The sequence below is a fragment of the Balaenoptera borealis genome, assembly GCF_965194805.1.
Source record: "Balaenoptera borealis genome assembly, chromosome: 1".
Classification (NCBI taxonomy): Eukaryota; Metazoa; Chordata; class Mammalia; order Artiodactyla; family Balaenopteridae; genus Balaenoptera; species Balaenoptera borealis.
Genome location: NC_138860.1, coordinates 8,758,259 through 8,780,588, shown reverse-complemented (window position 1 = coordinate 8,780,588; position 22,330 = coordinate 8,758,259). Strand labels below are relative to the sequence as shown.

General features: G+C 34.7%; 1 long non-coding RNA gene across 1 annotated transcript; it reads left to right on the top strand.

Moving 5' to 3' along the window:
• Positions 1-779: 779 nt before the first annotated feature.
• Positions 780-22,132, top strand: LOC309605680. The gene is made up of 2 exons (XR_014231500.1): positions 780-4,516; positions 4,822-22,132. It is a non-coding gene; the product is annotated as an uncharacterized lncRNA (long non-coding RNA).
• Positions 22,133-22,330: the final 198 nt, after the last annotated feature.

Here is a 22,330-nt window from a genome sequence, read left to right as displayed (position 1 = left end):
TGTAGGCGCGTGGGCTTCAGTAGTTGTGGCACGTGGGCTCAGTAGTTGTGGCTCATGGGCTCTAGAGCGCAGGCTCAGTAGCTGTGGCGCACGGGCATAGTTGCTCCGTGGCATGTGGGATCTTCTGGGAGCAGGGATCAAACCTGTGTCCCCTGCATTGGCAGGCAGATTCTCAACCACTGCGCCACCAGGGAAGTCCCTCATTCGCTTTTATGGAATTGACTTTATCAATCTTTCCTTTGTGGCTTCTGGACTTTGAGGCATGGTTATGTCAAATGTAGACTCCTCAAAAGACAAGTCTAAAAAAAAATCTGTTAATCAAGTAAAGTTAAGCTGATTAGTTCAGTTAATTAACGCAATAGGGGAGAACACCAGCTTGACAGAGTAGAATAGTATCTCAAAAAGAGGAAATTAGGGCATGGATTTATAGGGTTTCAGGGCCTCAAGGGATGAATGTAAGGCAAGTCTTAGAAGAGTTGGCTGAGGTTGTGTAAAATATATGGCAAAATTGCTTTGGGCTGCTGACAATAATGAAATGAGGATCTTGAAGACAGCCTTGGTAAACACGCTGTTAATCTTGATAGGTTAATTCTTAGTCTTATCTTTTAGGAGCTGTTATTTCCTGGAGAAAGCAGCTGAGATATTTTTACCTGGTCCTCATATTGTTTAGTGCAAAAACAGTCAATTATATCCATTCTGTATCATTCAACACAAGCGTAGCACGTGATGTTAGATTTACTTCTCAATTATGAATAAATTTTACCTTTTCTGTCATTTTACCTTTTATTACTGCATAACTTAGTCTTACACTTGACTCTTTGTTGTTAACGTTAATGTACTTTATTCTGATAGACTGTATGGGTTCTGATCCAGCTTCGTTTCACAAAATGGCTGCTTGGCTATCTCAGTACTATTTATTAACTAATTGAATGTTCTTCCAGTGATTTGAGAGGTTATCTTTATTATATACAAGACTTCATCCATATTTGGTTCTCTTCTGCACTTTTCCTTCTGTTTCATTGATGTGTCTGCCTTTGTATTGCTGTCACATTATATGAATTACGGGGTCTGGGGATGTTTGGAAGTTTGGTAGTGGTCATTCTCCCTCATTTTGCTTCCTTTTAAGAGATATTTCTGGCTCTTCCTATTTGCTTATTTTTCCACAGGAACTTTAGAATCAGCTTTTTTTTTTTTTTCCTAAACTGATATTTTCTAAGAAATTTTAGAATAGAATTAGAATATTTTCTAATAAAATATTAGCTTATATTTCTGTGGGAAATAAAAAAAATTGAGTTAGTTTAGAAATGAATTTAAAACAACTTGACTAATTTTTCTCCGAGTAGAGTGTACTCCTCTAGACCATGGATACCCTTCAGAGTGTTTTGATATATTTTTGCAATTCTTGCATCATTCTTCAGAACTTTTATTTTCGCTTGACTGTCTTTTCAACTTGACATTATAAATGAGAGCTTTCCTTCTAGCTATATCTATATATTCAAATTTATGACTGATTTCATTATTTAAAGCTGTTAAATTTTATGTCAATTATTTACCCTACCATGTTACTGAATTCTCTCATTGCTTATGTAGTTTTTAGGTTTATGCTTTTGACTTTCAAGATGTACAATTATTTCATCAGCAAATAGTGTTAGTTTTACATCTTCTTTTCAATTTATATACCTTTTTTTTCTTGCCTAATTGAACTAACTAGTATCAGTACGTTCAATACAATGATAAATAACAACGGTAATTGTGAGCACTGCCTTGTTCTTGACTTCTGTGGGAATGCCTCTAGGTTCTGCCCATTAAGCATAACCCTGCCTTTAAGCAGAATATCAGTGTTTTATAATGTTAAGAATCTTTCTATTTCTGTTTCAATGCCCAGTAACTTTACTAGGTTATATCTTCAAATAGAAAGTTTTAGGTCCATTTCCTCTGCTATTAGGATTGCTGGATTCAAGTGTTATTTCATGGGACTATTTTTGAATTATAAATTATATATTTTTTCTTCTCTATATTTTTGGTTTTCTTTGCAAATACATTTATATATTGAATCTGCTTTGCATATCTTTTATATATCTGTGTCTTTATTTTTTCTACTTCTTTCAATTATTTATTTTTCATTTGCTTAATTTTTTCACAATTATAACCATTTTATGCTTCCTGCAGTATTCATTCTTCTTTATGCAAACTCCAATTATTGTGTTTATTACCGTGAGTTTCTGTGTGCCTTGTCCAAGTCCTTTCCTATCAGTTCATATCTCTCCTCCTGTTTTATTCATTATCTCCATGCTGAGTTCCTGCATGCTAGTTTTGTGGTCTCCTTTTATTGGCAGTTGGTATTTTTTTTAACGGTGCAATGTATATTCACAAATTTTATCTGTTCTCTAATACACTTCTTTTCTCTTCCATGTTTTTCCACTGTAGATGAGTTAGCTACTATTTTCTAATAGCGTCTTTGCATTGAATTTGTACCATGGTATTGTTATCGATTTCCCTATCATAGCTTTTGAAAGAGGTTCCTTTGGGGATGGGGGGGGGATAGCTTTCTAGTCTCTACAACCCAGACCTTCCTCCTTCCCCCAATCATGTGACACAGGGACAGAGTGATTCTTGCACATAGGGTTTTACTGTGTGTGCATATGTGTGTGTGTGTGTGTGTGTGTAGGTAAAGCTCTACCTCTTCTGCTTCTCTGGTAGACCAGCTATAGGAAGGCGTCTATGACTTTAACTTTTCTTCTTCCTTCTTTAAAGACTGTAGCCCTTATTTCCCAAGGTAAACTCATCTTCGAAAAGTGTATTTTTGTTGTCACATTTTGAAATCTTCCACCTGTGATCCCCTCAACACTCCCCTGAATCTCTTTCCTCATGGATTCTGACCATTCTGAGATGTGTTATGCAATCCTTCCTATATTTTGAAGTCTGAGGTTTAAATGCCAGAAACCGGTGTTTGTGAAACTTTAACAGTTCACCTTGTAGCTTTATACAGTTTTCAGAAGAAGCAAAAGTTTTGAATTATGATATGTTTAGGTCAGGAATCTGAATGGCCTTTTACTTAATTCTAAGAGAGAAAGAGCTAGAAAATTGGGTACTCATTACTAAAAGATGCTATCAATATAGGATGGGCTAGGAGATATTACTTGTAACTCGGTTACAAGTTACTTTTCAAATTTTTATATTTTACGCTCTTAATATTTGTGTAGATTGCGTAAAATGGCACTTATGACACTTTTCCTCCTATCTCTCTATGCATGCCCTTTTGCCAAGTCCTTTGACTCTCTTCCCATCAAAAAATGGAATCTATTTATCCACCCTCATCAACCCTGGCTGATCTTGTAACTTGGTTTGGCCAATAGATTAGAGCAAAAGTGATATTATGTGTAGGAGTTCTAAGCCCAGGTCTCTCCTCATTCTTGTGGAGCTCTGTCAGCCCCGTGTGCAGACACCAGGCTAGCCTCTTTGAAAGTGAGAGAGCATGAGAGAGAGGCCCAGCCTAACTTCAGAACTAATTCCTAGATAAGTGTTTGAAGCTATTTAGACCGCTCAGCTGCAATTGCACTGTACAGATGACCCCAGGTGAGACCAGCAGAACATCTGTCCAGTTGAGCCTCACCCAAATTGCTGATCCACTGAATTATGAACAAATAAAGTGGTGGTGATGTTCAGTCTATACATTTTGGGGGGCTTTGCTATAGAGCAATAGAAAATTGATGCAATAGTTCAGTATATTTAATAAATATTTCACTATATGCTATCCATCATCAGACATAATATGAAAAAAGCTCATGCATTATTACTATTTGTAAATAGTAGAGTACACTGCATTATAGAATAAGGTTTTAGTGATGTGCTGAAAATAAGCTCTTTGAAACTATATAAAATGAGACTTGTTAATGTATTCAGAATTGCTTTATCTTAAATCAGAGATTCAGCATTCTAAATTATTGCTCTCACTCCAGTCATTTGGTTGGAACTCTGTGGCAATACATGTAAATGTGTCAAATATTTAATAATTTATCTAATAAATTTTATAAATGACTAAAAAATATTCTAAGATTATGGAATAAATTTTATATTTACCTGTTGGAATATATAGTATATCACTTTTTAACTTGTCTCTAGAAGGTTTTCCATCATTCCAAATAGCAAGGTCTTAAATTGATATCTAGACAGAATTTCTTTGAAGATGTGTAGAATCCATGGTGAATAAATTAATCAAAGAAAATTTTGAGTTTCAGGGCAAAGATCAGCAAGTTCTGAAAAAGGAAGTCAACCTCCTCTCTAAAATCTCTCCTCCACTGATGAATTTGTTTTTAAATTAGGTTGTTTCTTTTTTTTGTTGAGATAGATTCATTTTTAAAATGTCAATTGTTTCAGGTATAATGTACATAAGATAAACTGCATTTATTTTTAGTGTAGATTTTGATGATTTTTGACAGAGGTGTTTTGATGAGTTTTTGACACCATGTAATCATTTCTTCAGTCAAGATCTAGAACATTTCAGTCACCTTAAAAGGTCTACTGGGCTTCCCTGGTGGCGCAGTGGTTGAGAGTCTGCCTGCCAATGCAGGGGACACGGGTTCGAGCCCTGGTCTGGGAAGATCCCACATGCCACAGAGCAACTGGGCCCGTGAGCCACAACTACTGAGCCTGTGCTCCGCAACAAGAGAGGCCCGCGCACCGCGATGAAGAGTGGCCCCCGCTCACCGCAACTGGAGAATGCCCTTGCGCAGAAACGAAGACTCAACACAGTCATAAATAAATAAATAAATAAATAAAAGAACGTGAATTTCTAAAAAAAAAAAAAAAAAAAAAAAAAAGGTCTACTGTGTCCCTTCCGAGTTAATCTCCATCCCTAATCCTTGGCCTTAACCAACCACTAATCTGTATTCTATCACAGTTGATTATACTGTTGCCTTTCTTAGGATTCCATAGAAATGGAATCATACACTAGTGTTTACTCTGTGTCTGACTTCTTTCACTTAGTGTCGTATTTTAGAGATTTGCTCCTGTTGTTGTGTGTATCAGTAGTCTGTTCCTTTTTATTGCTGAGCGATAGTCTATTGTATGGATATATCACAGGTTATTTTTCCATTCACCAGTTATGGGTGTTTGAGTTGCTTCCGATTTTTGACCACTATCAGTTAAAATTTGTGTGAACATTTGTGTTCAAGGCTGTATGGAGATAGTTTTTCATTTCTTTGGAGTAAAAGCCTAGGAATTGGAATGGCTGGTGGAAGAGTAAGCACATATTTAACTTTGTAAGACACTACCAAGCTTTTTTCCAAAGTGATTTTACTGTTTTACATTGTCATCATCAAGGTATGAAAGTTTTAGTTGCTATCCATCCTCACTAACACTTGATATTTGTTAGGCTTTTAAATTTTAGCCTAGTGAGTGTGTAGTGTTACTCATTGTGGTTTGACGTGCAGTTCTCTGATGACTAATAGTTTTGAACATCTTTTTATATTGTTTTGGTTACTTTATCTTATTTTCAAGGTGTCTGCTGAAATATTTTGCTCTTTTTTACTTGGTTGCCTTCCTCTTTCTGATTTATAAGAATTTTTTAAAATTAAATTTAAAAAAATTCTGGATGCAAATCTTTTAATATCTATAGAATATTTTCTCCCTGTCAGTGGCTTATCTTTTGTTTTCTCAGCAGTATATAAAGAAGAGCTGAAGTTTTAAATTTTGATAAAGTCCAAAATCGATGTTGTTCTTTTATGGTTTATACTTTTTGTGTCACATCTAAAATATCTTTGGTTCCCCTAAGGTTGCAGAAATTTCCTCTTAGGTTCTAGTTTTTTATAATCTTAACTTTTCGTTTAGATCTGTGATCCATTTTAAGACAATTTTTGTGTATTGTGTGTGTGGTATTGTGTGTGGTCAAGATGCATTTAGTTTTTTCCATCTGGTTATGCAGTTACTCAAGCACCATTTATCTGAAAGCTCTCTTTCTGCATTGAATTACCTTGTCCACTTTGTTGCAAGTGAATATATGTGTATAGATCTATTTCTGCACTCACTATGGGCACAGGGTATTTTTTTAAAGTAATTATCATCTTTATTTTACTTGTATTCTGATTACCTTTTAACACATAACTATAGTTTAGTCACAATGCAGGACTGACTAGCTAGGGGAATGAGAACTGGAAAGGAGGAGGTATTGTAAAGACTGAAAGATGGCAGTGGGACAGCCCCAGCCAGGAATGAAGGTGTGGAACAACATGCATGCTTGAACGCTGGCCGGTGGGAGAAGGATATTACATGAGAAAGGTTCTCAACAAATATGTATTTTAATTAAATAATGAATGACTTGACAGATGAATAAGTGGGGAAGTGGAGTAGCAAATACATTTTCCCTCCTTATAAATTACTACTATTTATTCCTAATTTTTTAAAGACTTGCAATGGATTTCATTCTAAGACCCATTTTGAATAGTGTCAATAACCAGAATAAATTTAGATGCCATCTGGTAAAAGTTTCTCACTTTACATCTTAAGAAAACATTCCACTTACCAGGGAGAAAGATAATGTTCAAGGCACATAGTAAATGGTCAAAGTAGAATCTCGATTCAGATCTTTGGACTTTTTGTGCAGGGTTTGGGTTCCTTCAACTATTCTAAAAGTTTTGTTTCAAACACCAAAAATGGTGCTTTTAAATAAATAATTGAATCCACTTTGGTAAGCTAAAAAAATATTTAAAAATCTCTAAAGGAAACTTTTTAGAAAAAAATGTCCAGGAAGTGAATGTTTTACTAATTGTTAAATGTAATGCTTTCCTCCATCCAAGATCAGTTTGGGTCTAAATAATGTTTCAAGACTTTGTAATACTGTATCAGGATATAATGCCTAATTGTCTAGTGCTCAAATCAAACAAGAGATCCATGCATAGTCCCTTCTGTATTTTTTTTTTAACAGGGCTACTCTTGCAGAAATCAAACATCTGTGGTAGCGATAGGAAGGTAAGAAGTTGCAAAAAGTTTGTTTCTTTTTGTCTTGTGACTGAGTACAAACTGTTATATTTACTGAAAAAAAGATTCCTCTCAAAAATGTGGAATTAAGACTGCTTTCTGCAAGCTAAATTACATAATTAACACATAATGGGTCAGAATAAAGATATTCAACATTAGCTTTAGGGAGCAGAATGGCTTTCACAGTCAAAGCTAGACTTGAGACTAAACTAATTTGAAGGCAATAATCTGTTTAAAGAATGAACGTGTCATTCAGGAGAAGGGTTAGTCAGTAGTGGAAAGATAGGCAAGAAAAGTTAGGGATGCAGATGCATGCAAAGAAGTCCCAGTGGTGCTGAGAGAAGAGAATGTTCTCTTTTTCACCTTTTATTTTTTTGGTGAGAACATGTTAAGTTCTACTTTCTTAGCAAATTTGTTATATAATACAGTGTTATCAGCTACAATCACCATATTATTACAATTAGATCCTCAGACCTTATTCACCTTATAACTGAAAGTTTGTACCCTTTTACCAACTTCTCCCTCCCCCCCCCCCCAGCTCCTGGGAACCACTTTCTGCTCTGTTTCTATGACTTCAATTTTTTTTTTTTTTGGAGATTCCACATTTAAGCTATACCATATGGTATTTGTGTTTCCCTGCCTGGCTTATTTCACATAGCATAAATGTTCTCCAAGTTCATCCATGTTGCAAATGACAGGATTTTCTTCTTTTTTAAGGGGGACTAATATTCCATTGTATACATGTACCACATTTTCTTTATCCATTCGTCCTTTGATGGACACTTCAGTTGTTTTCATACCTTGGCTATTGTAATAATGCTGCAGTGAACAGGGGAGTGCAGATGTCTCTTTGAGATAATGACTTCATTTCCTTTGGGTATATACCTAGAGATAAAATTGCTGGATCATATGGTAGTTCTATTTTTAATTTCTGGGGGAACCTCTGTACTCTTTTCCATAGTGACTATACCAGTTTACATTCCCAACACCAGTGCACAAAGGTTCCCTTTTCTCCATATCCTCACCAGTATTTGGTGTCTCGACTTTTTGATAGTAGACCTTCCAGTAACTCATTGTGGTTTTGATTTGCATTTCCCTGATGATTAGTCATGTTGAACACCTTTTCATGTACCTGTTGGCCATGTATATATCTTCTTTGGAAAAATGTCTATTTAGGTACTTTGCCCCTTTTAAATTAGATTATGATGATGATGATGATTTGCTATTGGGTTATATAAGTTTCTTGTATATTTTGGATGTTAACTCCCTGTCAGATATGTATTAATATTTACAAATATTTTCTCCCATTCCATGGGTTGACCTTTCATTTTGTTGATGATTTCCTTTGCTGTATGGAAGCTTTTTAGTTTGACGCAATCCCATTTTTTAATTTTTGCTTTTGTTGCCTTTGCTTTTGGTGTCAAATCCTTGTCAGATGTTAAGGAGTTTCCACCTATGTTTTCTTATAGAAGTTTTAGGAATTCAGGTCTTATGCTCAAGTCTTTAATTCATTTTTAGTTGATTTTTATGCATGATATAGGATAATGGTCCAGTTTTACTCTTTTGCATGTGGCTGTTTCCCCCAATACCATTTATTGAAGAGATTATCCTTTCCTCATTGTATATTCTTGACTTCTTTATCAAAAATTAATTGACCATTTATGTGTGGTTTTATTTCTGGGCTCTCTGCTCTGTTCCATTGATCTGTTTGTTTTATGCCAATACCATACCATATTGATCACAATAGTTTTGTAATATAATTTGAAATCCAGAAGTGTGATACTCCAGCTTTGTCCTTCTTTCCCAAGATTGCTGCGGCTATTTAGGGTCTTTAATTATTCCATACAAATTTTAGGATTGTTTGTTCAATTTCAGTGAGAAAAAATGCTGTTGGAATTTTGATAGGGATTACATTGAATATGTGGATCACTCTGGGTTATAAGGGTATTTTAACAATATTAATTCTTCCAATCCATGAATATAGAATATCTTTCCATTTATTTGTGCCTTCTTCAGTTTCTTTCATTAATGTCTTGTAGTTTTCAGTGTATAAATTTTTCACCTCCTTTGTTAAATTTATTCCTAAGTATTTTTTAAAATTCTATTTTAGATGAGATTGCTTTCTTAATTTCTCTTTTTGATTGTTGTTGGTATATAGAAATGCAATTGATTATTTATATTGATTTTGTATCTTATAATTTTACTGAATGCTTTGATTAGTTCAACAGTTTTTTTTGATGAAGTCTTTAGAGTTTACTGTATATAATATCATATCATCTGCAAATAGAGACAGTTTTACTTCTTTTTCCCCAATTTGGAGTCCATTTATTTATTTATTTCTATTGCCTAATTGCTCTGTCTAGGACTTCCAGTAGTATGTTGACTAAAAGTAGTGAGAATGGGCATCGTTGTCTTTTTCCTTGTCTTAGAGGAGAACTTTCAGTGTTTAGCCATTGAGGATGATGTTAGTTGCGGGCTTGTCGTATATGGCCATTATTATGTTGAGGTATTACTATGTTTCTTCTATATCCAGTTTGTTGAGAATTTTTATCATGAAAGGATATTGAATTTGTCAAATACTTTTTCTGCATCTATTGAGTGATCAGATGATTCTTATCCTTCATTTTTTAATGTTGTGTATTACATTGATTGATTTGTGGATATTGAACTATCTTTGTGTTCCTGGAAAAATATCGCTTTGTCATGTATGTATTGTATTGTTCTATATTGTTGGATTTGGTTTGCTAATGTTTTGTTGATGATTTTTGCCTCTGTGTTCATCAGAGATATTGGCCTATAATTTTCTCTCTTTTTTTTTTTTGTAGTGGCCTTGTCTGGCATTAGTATTAAGGTAATACTGGTCTCTTAAAATGAGTTTGGAAGTATTCCCTCCGTCTCTATTTTTTAGAAAAGTATGAGAAATATTAGTGTTAATTCTTTAAATATTTGGTGGAATTAACCAGTGGAGCCATCTGGTCCCAGCCTTTTTTTATTTAAAGGTTTTGGTTAGTGATTCAATCTCCTTACTTGATATTGGCCTGTTCATATTTTCTGCTTCTTCCTGATTCGTATTGGTTGGTTGCATGTTTCTAGAAATTGATTGGCTTTTCTAGGTTATCCAGTTTGTTGGCATATAACTGTTTATAGTAGTCACTTTGATTTTATGTATTTCTGCAGTATCAGTTGTAATGTCTCCTGTTTAATTTCGGATTTTATTTATTTGAATCCTTTCTTTTTTTCGTAGTCTCACAGAAGGTTTGTCAATTTTATTTATATTTTAAGAAAACCAGTTCTTAGTTTTGTTGATCTTTTCTATTGTTTTTCTGGTCTCTATTTCATTTCACAGATCCACTCTGAACTTTGTTATTTATTTTCATCTGCTAACTTTGGACTTAGTCTGTTCTCTTTCTAGTTCCTCGATGTATAAAGTTAGTTTTGCTTTAATATGAGATCTTTCTTGTTTCTTAATGTAGATGTTTATAGCTATAAACTTCCGTCTTAGAACGAACTGCTTTTGTTCTGTCTTTGCTGTGTACTTATATCAGACAAAATAGACTTTAAACCAAAGACTGTAACAAAAGACCAAAAAGTAATTATATAATGATGAAGGGGTATATAACAATTGTATATACAACATACGAAGGATATAACAATTGTAAATACTTAAGCACCCAACATATGAGGATCTAAATATATAAAGCAAATAGTGACAGTTCTGAGGGGTGACATAGACAGTGATACAGTAATAGCAGGGGATTTCAGTACTCCATTTTCATCAACAGATAGATTATCCAAATAGAAAATCAGTACGGAAACATTGAACTTAAACTACACATTCAAACTGATAAACCTAACAGACATACATAGAACATTCCATCCAACAACAGCAGAATATGCATTTTTCTCAATTGCACATGGAACATTCTCTGGAATAGATCGCATGTTAGGCCACAAAACAAGTCAGTGATTTTAAAAGGTGGAAATCATATCAAGCATCCTTTCCTAACACAGTTGTATGAAAGTAGAAGTCAACTGCAAGAAGAAAACTAGAAAATTCACAAATATGTGGGGGTTAAACAAAATGCTCCTGAACAACCAATGGGTCAATAAACAAATCAAAAGAACACATTTAAAAAATTCTTGTGATAAATAAAAATGAAAATATAACATGCCAAAACTTATGGAAGAATGTTCTGATCTGCAGGCATGGTGTGTCTTATTTGGGTGTCAAATATAATCCTGCTTTAAGGAGGAATGGTTTAGGTTGCCTGATGTCATTAAACATTTGAATTTTATGTCCCACTTCCTGTGCTCTAATTTGTGGCCATCAAGTCATCTTCAATTTATATTTTGACTTCCCAGAAGCACACTCATGTTGACAGCATAATGGCCAGAAGATATTAGTTTCTGGTTCTATTAATCATTAATATTATGAAAGTTACTGAATAAAGTACCATTTTGATTTCATATCTCAAACTCCATCATATCTGGGTACAGACTCTGCATCCATGAATCTGATAAGCAGCTGAGGAGATGAACATCTGTGAGTCTCCAAGGGAGACATGGTAGAAAGTAACTTTTTCTTGTGAGAGATAAATCATGGCATCATGTCAGATGTTACTGAGGCAACCAACGGGGGTTTCATCTGTGGAGGGACTCTGGGATCAGGAATATTTGAAATTCAGTTTTAAATTTTTCTTATCTGTGTTATAATTCACTTATATGACCTTCTGATTTTCAATATGGGAACCGTATGAGGATGCATTGGAAAGAAAGGATTATATTTTGTACACCTTTGTGGCAAAATTAAACTCAGCTGCAGAAGAGCAATAAATTAGTTATGAATACAAGAAGGAGCCAAGAGAGCAGCCCAGAGCTCTGCAGTAGCCCCAAATCATTAGATGTGTATTTGCCAAGTAACAACGGCAAAGGGTGAGTGTCCTTTTATCCTCAATAAGATTATCCAATGCAAAGAAGTATTGGATATATTGTTTTCATTATTTCTTTTTGTGCAGCAATTGTCTTCCCGGGACTAAGTTGAATAGAGTCCTATAGAATTATTTTTTTAATCTCAGGTAACATTTATAGATTTTTTTTAAAATGGCAGTTTCTTATAAGAAAAACATGCTTATATGGTTAAAATAGAATCACCGATGACCTTTTTTTCCTCAAGGGTGTCATTTGATGTGTGGAAAAAGTATTAGAGTGACATTGGTGATAGTCCTTTGTTACCACCTGGCTCAAATTGGTATGTTTTAAACTTAGAGTTTGGAACAAGAAAGACATAGCTATGAAAAATGATATCATCATTTTCACCAGGATAATCTCCAGTGACTTTTGATAATGACAGAGTCTGACAAAGTATTTCCATCTAAACACTCTTTTTGTGAAGTAATCCAGTATAGAATCTCACTGTCATCCTCCCACTAAGCAAGATTTAAGGTTCTGGTGAGTGTTTCCCTTGGACTGTATTAAAAGTTACATATTTGTAGTCAAATGAGGTACATTCTTCTTTACTCAGTTCAAAAAAAAGAGTGTATACCTCTTCCTGTTTGCTCACTGCAGGTGAAATCTGGCGTTCTACTATCCCCTTAGTAATGTATAGAGAGGACTATGTCATAGATTGTGAGAAAGCGTTTGGTAAATTAATGGAAGCATAAGCTTTAGCACTACTTCTGTGAAAATTAAATGTGGAATTCAATAGAGTGTGTCTAAACTAAACAGAGCACTAAATTAAATTTGTATTCCTTCATTTTGGTTTAAGAAAATAAAGGAATTACTGATAGAGCATAGAATGTGGATTATTCATAGGACTGGGGGAAGTAATTAGTTTTAGATAGAAGACATTCATATTTGAAAGAATGCTTGGATATTTAACATAGCCATAATTTGTGAGCTTAAACATATAGCAGGAGAAACGAAATATTTATGTTAAGGTTGAAAGGTTGGAAGTTGTAAGTTTATTACTTACTTGGAGGAGGAAAAGTCTACAAAAAAGTGGAATTAGAGAGCAGAGATTCTATATGGAAAACATAGATCAATGACTGGAGAAGAGATTTAAGGGGAAAACTACTGCACCTCACAAAAAGCTCTTAAATACTAAAGGGGAAGAGGCTGCTGAGGGATTTAACTGTGTGAGACTGCCCTTCATGCCATCAACATCCAGAAAACTGAAGACAATATATGAAACATCTGTTTGATATATAGAACAACAGGCAGTACATAATGTTCATGTGTGAGAGAAGAGACATAAACATGGCGAACCCTACCCACCATGGCTTTCTGACCAAAGGTAATGTCTGGAATGTACTACAGGGAGAAGTAGCCACCCAGACTGGCAGTGTTGCTGAATTGAGGAGACACAGATCGTAGCTCAGGGAGGTCTTAGCAGGTGGGATTTGTGGGGCAGAGCGATAGAGAATTGGGATTTACATAGAGAGAGAGCTCTGAAACTCAGTGAAGTGCACCTGTCAAGTCTGCATGTAGGGAAAAAATCCCACGAGGTCAAGCAAAGAACAATTGTGCAAAAGCCATAACTCACAGGTGCCTGGGAGACACCTGCATGCATACTAGTCAGAATCAACATGTGACGGAGAACCCATCGAGGTCTCACACCTTAGTAGAGGGGCTAAACTTGCTCTAGAGTAAAGGTTACTCTAGAACCACACTAACAAAGCTTAAAAAACAAGGCTTGAAAGGATTAAGCTGATTTGCAAGAAACTTAGTGTCAAGAACTCTGAAGGGTCTGTATGAGGTTTCACCCTACTTGTATGTTCACATGTTAGCCTGCCATAGTTTCATGGAAGCTGGCAAGAGACGCAAGTCTACTGGATTTGAGACAAAAGACAGTTTGTTATTTGCAGCAGTAACGGTAACCAGAGTGCATGTATTTTTGTGTTGTTTTCCTGAATCTCAGATCCCACAGGCAATGCAAAGAATTCTGTGTAACAGTGGGGTGTCTTACAGGAGAGGAATCCAGATCTTAAGGGATCTGAATCTTTTATAATGGAAAGGAAGCATGCCTATCCCTTGCTTCCGAGGGAGACAATATTAATATTGTCTGTCTTCTGAGGGAGACAATATTTAATATTATTAAAGATAATATTATCTTTATTATAGTGGACAGTGAGGATACCTAATATTTGTTCCAAAAGGAGACAATATCTCTGTCTTCCAAAGTTTGTTGTTATTAAAATATCCTTGAAAAGATAATACAAAACCAGGGGCAGTTCATGACTTGCTCATAAGATCTGCAGAAACCCATGGAGAATTGTGTCCCAACAGTATCTACCATCGTTTCTATGCCATTTTGTCTTCTGGTAAATTTTCCCATGAGTAAGCCACTGTCTTGGCCACTCTGATTAATGTAACTGACAGTGTCTGGGACCAAATCCATTCTATTCATCTCATGGAGCATTTAATTAAGGCCAATGTCAATAGGACTTCAAACAGCAGGATGAGGCCAACCTGAAGTTTTGACCTCAATCATGCCTCCAACTAAACAAATCCCCATAACCCATTAAAGTCAACTTTAGGAAGCAACCTTTATGTTGAACAACCTATAGCTCAAAGGAAATATCAAGTGGTACATCAGAAAATACTTGGAATTGAATGATAATGAAGCACAGCATGAAGCCGTGGAATGCAGATAAGGCAGTGTCTGGACAGAGGTTTATAGTTTTAAGTGCTTATGTTGGAAGATAATTAAGATCTAAAATCAGTGATTTAACCATTCACCATAAAAAGTTGGAAAAAGAACAAATTAAACCCAAAATATGTTGAAGAAAGGAAAAAAAATAAAAAGGGAAGTCAACAAAAAAGAACACAAACAATAAGAAGCAACAAAACTAAAACCTGGTTCTTGAAAAGATAAAGTTGATAGTCCTGTAGCCAAACTGGTAAGGAAAAAAGAGAGATGACACAAATCATAAACGTCAGGAATGAAAGAAGTGATTTTCCATAGATTACAGAGAAGTTAAGTGGAAAATAAGAGAACATTATGTTCAATATGTTGCAACATGCAATATTGCATATAAAATAGATGCATAAATATATGCAATAAAATAGACAACTCAGATGAAATAGACAAACTCTTGAAGCAAATGACCAAGTTGTCACAGGAAGAAACAGAAAATCTTAATAGGTCTATGTATTAGTTTTCTAGGGCTGCCATAACAAAGTACCACAGATTGAGTGGCTTAAACAACAGAAATTTATTTTCGCAGTTCTGGAAGCTGGAAGTCTGAGATAAGGTGTAGGCAGTGTTGATTTCTTCTGAAGACTTTGTTCTTGTCTTGTCCCACTCTCTCTTTACATGGTCTTTCCTCTCTGTATCTGTCCTAATCTCCTTTTTATATAAGGACACCAGTAATATTAGATGAGGTCTATTGATCTCATTTTAACTTAATGACCTTTTTAAAGGCTCCATCTCCAAATGCCAATACATTCTGAGGAACTGGTGGTTACAGCTTTAACATATGAATTTTGGGGACATACAGTGTAGCCCATAACCTCCTATATATTAAAGAAATGAAGTTGGTAACACAACACCTCCACAAAAAAGTCTAGGTCCAGATGGCTTCACTCATGATTTTTATTACACATTAAAGAAGGAAATAGTACCAATCCTACACAAGCATTTGCAGAAAAATAGAAAGGAGAATGCCTCCTATCTTGTTTTATAAGGCTATCATAATTCTGATACAAAGCACAAAGACATTACAAGAAAAGAATAGTTACAAATATCCTTTAAAAATGACAAATTGAATCCAGCAATATATAAGAATGAAAATACATTATGACTAAGTGGCATTTATTCCAGTAAAGCAAGGTTGGTTATACATTTGAAAATCAATGTAACTCACCTATTAACGGAAAGAAGAGAAAAAACGTATAATCACATCAGTCTTTCTAGAAAAATTTAAAAAAAAATATCCACCAATTCATGATTTTAAAAATTCTTAGACTCAGAATAGGAGGAAACTTCTTCATACTGATAGAGAAAATCTTCAAACATGTTAAGCTAGGGACTTCCCTGGTGGCGCAGTGGTTAAGAATCCACCTGCCAATGCAGGGGACACAGGTTCGATCCCTGGCCCAGGAAGATCTCACATGCCACGGAGCAACTAAGCCTGTGTGCCACAGCTACTGAGCCCACGCACCACAACTACTGAAGCCCGTGTGCCCTAGAGCCTGCGTGCCGCAACTACTGAACCCATGTGGTGCAACTACTGAAGCCAGTGAGCTCTAGGGCCCATGTGCCACAACTACTGAGCCCGTGTGCTGCAACTACTGAAGCCTCCATGCCTAGAACCTGTACTCCGCAAGAAGAGAAGCCACCTCAATGAGAAGCCCATGCACTGCAACGAAGAGTAGCCCCCACTCGCTGCAACTAGAGAAAGCCTGTCCATAGCAATGAAGACCCAAGGCAGCCAAAAATAAATAAAATTAAAAAACTTTGACTGGTCCCCAATAAAAAACTAAGTTTCCTTTAAAAAAAATATCTGAAGCTAACATCATACTTAAAGGTGAAAATTTGAACCCTTTTCCTTCTTCAAAATCAAAGTATGTCCACACTCACCACTTCTGTTCAACATTACACAGGAGGTTTTAGCCAATGTAGTAAGGCAACAGAGATATAAAGGCACACAGATTTTAAATGAAGAGGTATAATTGTATTTGTAGACAACATGATCATGTCTATAGAAAAATCTACGTGGTCTGTAAGAAGCCTATTTTAACAAATAGTGAACTTCACAAGGTTGAAGGATATAAGGACAACATGAAGAAATCAATTCTATTTCTATTTACTAGCAGCAAACAACCAAGAATTGAGATTAAAAAATCATTTATGAGAGAGTCAAACACATGAAATACACAAGAATAAATATAACAAAATACATAGGTGGCATTTACACTGAAAACTATAAAATATTACCAAGAGAAATTAACAAAGACCTAAAAATGACGGACTGATACAGTGTTCATGAATTGTAAGACACAATATTGCTGAAATATAAATTCCACCAAAATTGATTTATAGAATCAATACAATCTTTGTAGACTTTAATTTTGTTGAAACTGATAAGTGAATTCTAAAATTTATATGGAAATTAAAAAGACCTTTATATAGTTGCTGAAATAATTTTGAATAAAGTTGGAAGATTTATATTGCATGATTTCAAGACTTACTATAAAGCTACAGTAATAAAGACAATGTAATTTTGAAACAATTTTATATGTGTGTGTGTGTGTGTGTGTGTGTGTGTGTGTGTATCTATATATAGCCAAATAAACCAGAAGAGAGTCCAGAAATAGACTCATACATATAAAGTCAACTGAGATATTACGAAGCTCTTAAGGTAATTTAATGGAATTATGATTGTCTTTACTACAAATGGTACTTGAATAACTGGATATCTTAAAAATAAATAAACCTTGAATTTACTGCTTACAATACACAAAATTGAACCATAGATCTTAGCATAAAAGCTAAACTTATACAACTCTTGAGAAGAAAAAAAAATGGAGACTTTTTTCATGAACTTGGGATAGGCAAAAATATTTTAGATACAAAACCAAAATCAAAACCATAAAGAAAATAATTGACAAATTGAATTTCATCAAAGTAAGCAAAATCTGCTCTTTGAATGATACCAAAAGAATAGATACATGTATAACTGAATCACTCTGCTGTATACCTGAAACTAACACATTGTTAATCAGCTGTACCCCAATATAAAATAAAATTTTTTAAAAAAAAGTTAAGAGAAAAAGAACAGAGATGGTTCCTGGCCCTGAACAGCAACAACAAAAAAAAGTGAAAAGGCAAGTCACAGACTGAAAGAAGATATTTGTAACTGATTTGTATTTATCTTAGGATTTCTATCCAAAATATATTAAAAACTTTTTAAACTCAATAATAAGACAGCTAAGAACAAAGTAAGTAAAAGATTTGGGCAGTTTCCCAAAGATGACATAAAAATGTCCCCAAAGCATATGCAAACTGCTAAACATCAGAGTTTTCAAGAAGATTCTAATTAAAATCACAATGAGCTATTACTACATAGTTAGAAGAATATTTGGTGAGAATGTGGAACAACTGGAACTCTCATATGTTATAGGTGGAAATAAAAAATAACACAATCACTTTGCAGTTCTAAATTCCAAAAGGAATGAAACAAATGTCTACACAGATACATATATCTGAATATTCATAGCAACTTTATACATAATTTTAAAAACTGGACCAACCCAAACGTTTATCAACAAGTGAATACCTAAACATATTTTGGTGTATCCGTATAATGGGATACTACTCGTCATGGTATATCTATATAATGGAATACTACTCGTCAATAAAAAATAAATGAACTACTGAAACACATGACATGGGAGAGTCTAAAAACCATTATGCTAGTCAAGGAAGCCAAATCAGAAGACTACATTCTATGTAATACATGTTAAACTCTAAAAGAGGGAAATCTATGATGATAGAATGCAGAGCAGTATTTGCTTGGAGTCAAGGCTGGGGATAGAAGAGTTATGGCAAAGGAGCCCTAGGGACTTTTGGGGTGATGGAATTGTTCTTTGTTGTGATGGTAGATATATACACACATATATATATACTTATATAAACTTTATATATACTTTATATATACTTACATATATAAACTTTACATATATATATAAAGTATATATATTCACTTTTCAGAAACATTGAATTGCATACTTCGAATTGGTGCCTTTTAATTGTATATAAATTATATCTCTATATAGTTGACTTTTAAAAACTATATAAAGAGTAAAAGAAGATATTTGGGGTTAAAACAATTGGCTTTCCTTGAACTATGAAAAACTGTTTAAGTAGAATTGAACTTTTTCACTCATTTGAATTTAGAGCTGGCCAAGATTTTATTTAGTTAAGGAAATACTTGAGTAGGTCATGTGTCACCCTCAATCAGAAAATTAAAACCCATTAAATGCTTCCCCAAGCTCTCTCTTCCCTCTGACAATATTTGGGATGGTGGTTTCTTCATGAGCACAGATTTCTGAGTGACAGGGTAAGCAGAATATTAATGCAGGATAGATATGTAATAAAACTCGGTGGTTTTAAGCTACTGAGATTTTGGGGGTTTTGTTTGTTTGTTTTTTGTTTTTGTAGGTTAAAAATAACCTACCTGGACTGACACAAATATTTTTCCTTTTACAAATGTGCCTGGCTTAATTATAGTCTTACTGTGTGTATGAGCCCATAATTTCCTTAGGGAGTACAGTCTATTTATACAGCTTTGACCATGATTTCTATTCTTAGATGTGCCTGTTGGCTTCTTTCTGTTCTAATACTACACCCTGTAACTCTTAGATTCATTGAGGTAGACAAGAAAATGTTGTGAGAGCAAACTGCGAAGTGAGCCAGAGGTGTCGTCATAGCAACCAAGCCCTTCTGATCGCCAGCTGATGTAAAGTCATAGAAACCAATTAAATTCTCAGTGCCAAATATATGTGAGTTCATATAACGGAAACTTTTATAATATATTATAAATGGATATATTCAAACAATATTTTGGCTACTTAGAAATTTTTCTGAAATGTTATTTTTGAAAAGTTAGGTTTTTGAGATATAATTTACATACAGTAAAATCCATTCTTTTTAGGTTTATAGTCTTGACAAAACTGTTTAGAGTTTTGACAAAAGATACAGTCATACAGCCACTTCTGCAATCAAGATCTAGATTATTTCCATCACCTCCCAAATTTTCCTTCTTTTCCTTTATTATCAATCTCCTCCGTCCACCCCTAGCCTCTTGCAACCTAAGTTTTGATTTCTGTCCCTGTAGCATTGCCTTTTCAAGCATGTCCTATAAATAGAATCATATAGCATGTAGCCTTTTGTGTTTGAATCCTTTCACTTACCATGATGCTTTTGAGTTGTATGCCTGTTGAATGTATTATTAGTGCCTTTCTTTTTATTCCAGAGTAATGTTCTACTGTATGTATATGCCACTGTTTATCCATTCTGTAATTGATGAACAGAATTTTTAAAATTATCTGTTTAACATTTTAAGGGACATTCATTTTTAAAATTATTCATAGATTCATTAGGACGATCGTCTGACGATGTCAGACCTAGAAAAAGGAAAAGCCAGTAAATTCAAGATGGATGAAAACTTGATATAAGAAAATGTGCAGTATTTACAACAGAATGACATGTTAAATTCTAGTCTCCTTCCAGAGGCCAAGAAATACAGACTTTTTGTTAAACGGCCGGAAAACACAGCAGTTGAAAGCATGGTCCCCCAAGGCAGGCTCTTTCGGTTCAAATCCCAGTTCTGCTACTTCCTCATTACTTAGCGTTTTTAAGTTGATTAACTACCCTTCCCCTCAATTGTTTCAAGCTTAAAATAGACATAAAAATGCTCTCTACGTCGTATTGGTGCTTTGATGAATTGAATGACTTAACACTTGTAGAGAAATTAGAACAGTGCCTACTATCAGCTATTATTTTTGTTCTCGTACATTCCGGCAAATACACATTTCAAACCAGCACCGCTCTGCTCCCCGCTTCCTCAGCACTGTGCACAGTTGCTTGAGGCTACGCCTCATCAACTGATCAGCCCATCAATAAAGAATAGCCTCGGTCATTGCAAATTTGTTTGCCTTTAGAACTCTGCTGATGAGGGTCTATCTGAATGGATGTGGAGTTAATTTATACCCTTTAAAAGATCACTCTTTTATGTATTCTAAACTAGAGACTGATTAATTTATTGAATATTCCATACACACAAAATAGCAGTTTCAGATCTGATGACGTGTAAATCTATTTTCAATCTATTTTCTATAAAAAGCAAGTTTGTGGTAAGGTTGTACACTGGAGAGCACTGTTATTTCCTTTATAACGCCTAGGGACAAACTGCCAGGAATAACAGATTTTACTTTTATTAACTTTTGCTCAGTCTTTGATTCTGGGGGGAGGAATTGTTATGGGCTAAGTTTAATTGGCCAAACGTAAACTCTTGAAATCGATGTCCTTGTGGAAGCTGAATTGTAATAGCTACCTGAGAGTCAGGCTATACCTCTGTCTGCTAATCAGTTAGTGATTTCCAGTGACACAAAATAGGGATATTTTCTCTCTTTCCCTTAAAAACATTTTCCTTAATAAGTCAATACCATTTTTTAATTAATCAGACATTGTTATAGTGAACGGAAAGAGATGAATTGTCTTATACCTGACAACACTGAGGAAGAGCCTTGGAATTATGACTGAGGCACAAATAAAGAAAATCTGGGGAAATGTATTCGTTGCACAAAGCTTTATTCATTGCACAAAGCTGCTTCTTGTAGAATAGAGAAAAAAATTTTCTTCTTCTAGCTCAGAGGACTTCCCTAAAAAATTTATTTTACTACTGGTAATGAATTAAGTTTCTGGTGAAAGTTCACCTCCAAGATATGTGATCATTCTAACAGATTTGCTATCTTCTTTTAGTCAAAGACAGTGATATGAAATAGAGATGATTGCATATTATTATACAGGAGGCATCCAGGTGTTCTTTAAGATTACAGTGACATGTAGTGAAACCTGTAATTGCCTTATAAAAATTGTCTTGTTGGCCCACCTCAGCGATGACGCTATCATTAAAAGGGGACACAGTGCTTTCTGTGTTATAGCAATAAAGCCTTTTCTTATCTTCTAATTCCCAGCATGAACTGGTCATTTCCTCTTTCAAAACTCTCCACTGGGCTGAAATTTTGGATGTTACAGCCAGAACCAACTTTATCTTACGTTTCTGAAAAGAAATGTATGAACTCCTTCTAAAATATTCTCTGTTTCAGACCTGAGTGAGGAACTCTCCTCAGAACCAGCACATGGCCCATTCCGCATCACATTGTGTATATTTGATTTTCTCTATTTGTTGGTCCTTTTTGTTTGAAAGAAAGGATCAGGCAACCTGAGTCCAGAAAAGCCCTCATGATTGAGTTGGGGTATCAGTGGTTGTAAGTGGGGAGACTTCTCTTAACCCTATTGAAATGAGAAATGGGCCGAACATTGAGGAAAATGGGCAATCTCAAGAGGCTCAGTTACAACTTTTAAAATATGACCCTAACGTATGTAAGTTGGTGAAAACTTTAAAAAACAAACAGAATTTTACACTTGAAATAGTCAAGAATTCCTGCTTCTCCCTACTGTCTTGGTATGTAGTTACCTTGTGAGGCTTAATTATTCAGGCCCAATGATTAATATGTACCGAACATTCTTAGATTGAAACGTAAAACTAAATTCTTCTAGAACTGTTTTCATATTGCAACATTGTTAATACTCTGTTTTCTATATTATCTTTTTTATTGAAGTATAGTT